Below are 2,843 nucleotides of genomic sequence, written 5' to 3' on the forward strand. Positions count from 1 at the left end.
CTCAGCACATCATTGATAGAAGTGTCTACCACTTCATCTACCAAGCTATAGCCTCCCTCTTCTTTAGCTCTCAAGTTGCAGTCATCAACAATGAATACAGTGGCTTCTATAATTTTTAACTCTTTAGTAGTAAGTACTTCAATTTTAAATACTACAATTTTGTCTACTTTAGTAATGGATACTTTAGTTATGACTTCTTTAGTTTTGGATTCAACAAGCATTCCTATTAGTTTTCCATTAGTTGGTACTATATCAATTTTCACAACAAGTCCTAGTATATCTACAATTATTTCCATCTTGGATTTAGAAGCATTAAGTACAAGGACAATTGAACCTAAGGCTCAACTGAGTACAAGATTTTTGGGTAGTAGAAAGGCGATAGAAGAGGATATAAACCTAGATGAGAAAATAGAAATTCCCAAATGGGAATTTGATAATCTCACTATGGATCAAATGCATATAGCTGGTGAACTCCTCCAAAAGAAGGCAAAGCAAAAGAAATTGAGAGAAGAAAGAGATAGAGAATATAAGATTATAGATGATGCCAAGAATATTTTGTTTGAAGCTATAGGTATTGGGGTAGATTCTTCTCAACCTATTTTATTGCAATTAGCTGAGGCAGTCCAAAAGTTTAATGAGGATACTAGTGGTCAAGATAAGCTAATTGAGAAAGTAGAAAATAAATTTGATAATAAAGTGCTTGATCACATTGCTCAGCAAATTGTCATTCAACAAGTTGAGCTTTCCTCAATTTTGATCAATCTTGAAACCTCTTGCACTAATATGACATCACTTTTTGTGAAGTAATGTGATGTTACCAAGTTCACAAAGGAGACAAAGAGAAAACTAACAAGGATTGATAAGGATCTGAAAGCCAGTGCACAGCAATTGCAACTTGACTCTAGTTCAAGCTCTGCACATCATATGAAGATCAGATTTCTGTCAAACATGTAGGCAAAGTTGTTGAGAGAAGAAGCAAGGATCTAGTCTACATTGATAGATATTCAGAATATGATCCTTCCTATCATGGATACAATGCAGAAACACATTGTTTACTCATAAACCTTGATCCATGAGAATAACTTCTCTATTATAGATCACATTATAGAACTCTCTATAGAAGTACAAATTCCTCTCCACACATGCAAGATTTTGCAAAAGAATTGGGATAAAACTCTAGCACTCATTCTTAAGGTACATTTTGAGTTTCTATCTCATTTTGGTGTCACTGTGTAAATAAGTTTTGAATAAATCTTTGGCATTATTGTCAAAAAGGGGGAGAGACTATGTATATTGTATGGGGGAGAATCATGCAAAGGAGAAAATGTATATAGCAAAGGAGAATTTTGCAAATAAATTGTATAGCATACTAGATATATACTTACAAAGATAAATTTTGAAAAATCTCAAAAGAATATACCCTTCTGAGCTAGTATCACATGGTGATGTATATAAGTTTTGGCTAATAAGTGTTTTTGTCACTAATGCCAAATGGGGAGATTGTCAACATATCAGTCAAGTTTGTTATTAGTGACAACGCTTATTTAGATTTTGTATGGCTAGCAAGCTCATTGAACAATCTATAGTGTTTTCCATATAATTTAGTAGTCATTGAATTCTATAGTTGCTATTGAGTCTTCTGGACTAATTCTAAGTGGCCACTGAGCATTCCAGTGATTACCAAGGGAATTTAGTTAGTCTGAAGTGCACTAGTTCAAATCAAGTAGAATCAAGCAATGTAAAGTCTAGCAGTTCAACCTGAGCACTCCAATGGTTACCAAGCATTACAGTTTCTACCAAGCTAGCAGTTCATGTGATGTGAAGCTAGTGTTAACCGAGCCATATGTGAAGTTAGTGTTTATCAAGGAAGTCATGGTAAACTAGTAATTCAATTTATGCCAAGTGACATAGTATTTACAGAGTCACCAGTGAAGACCAAGTTTGAGACTACTTTAAGGTGATTAGTATGGACTAAGCTTCTACTTCTATCAATTGCATGACGATGTTGAGTAATGACAATGGACATCGAGTATCAGAACTTCACCAAGTCAGTCTTTAGAACCTGAGTGTCTTCATTTGGGCATACTTTGAAATATTGGTGTTAACTTGTATAATGGCCAAATTTGTAAAAAAAATTAGTTTTATTGGTATATATGTAATGTATTGTATCATATCTAATATGTGTGTGTGTGTGTGTGTGTGTGTGTGTGTGTGTGTGTGTGTGTGTGTGTGTGTGTGTGTGTGTGAATGTGTTATTCATGAACATAACTATGCAAGAATGTGATTGAGATCAAGCAATAGATAAAGTATACATTGAAGGCCATATCAAAAAAGGAGTAGCAAAGATATATTCATCAAAAAAGGTGATTAGTACTTCAAGGAATCTCTATTAGCAATTCAGTTGTAAGTTAGAGATCTATTGTTTCATTCTAATAGGTGAATTAGTCTAAATCCTTTAACAAGGTAGACTTAACAGTCTTTCTCAAAATCTCTTTACCGAGTGTATACTTTATTGTGTGTTTGTAAATCCTTTAACAAGGTGGACCTAGTAGCCCTAATTGCTCCTAATAGAGTAGATCATCATAAGTGATCATTGTAAGCCTTAATAGGTCAACTTTATGTTGTAGTATTGAAGTTTTTTGGGTATCATCCCCACCCTAGTTTTACTTTCTATTTGGAAGGTTTCTAGGTCATCAAATTATTGTGTTCAAGTGTTATGAATGTTATATGTTTTTAGTTTCTCATGTATGCAATTAGATAAATAAATGATAATTGGTATATTGCTATAAAGTGTTAAATTTGATAAATTTTTAGAGGTTACTGATTCACCCCTCCCCTATCAA

Source organism: Cupressus sempervirens, chromosome 2 (assembly GCF_028749045.1).
Source record: "Cupressus sempervirens isolate cs-2001-9-10 chromosome 2, ASM2874904v1, whole genome shotgun sequence".
Lineage (NCBI taxonomy): Eukaryota > Viridiplantae > Streptophyta > Pinopsida > Cupressales > Cupressaceae > Cupressus > Cupressus sempervirens.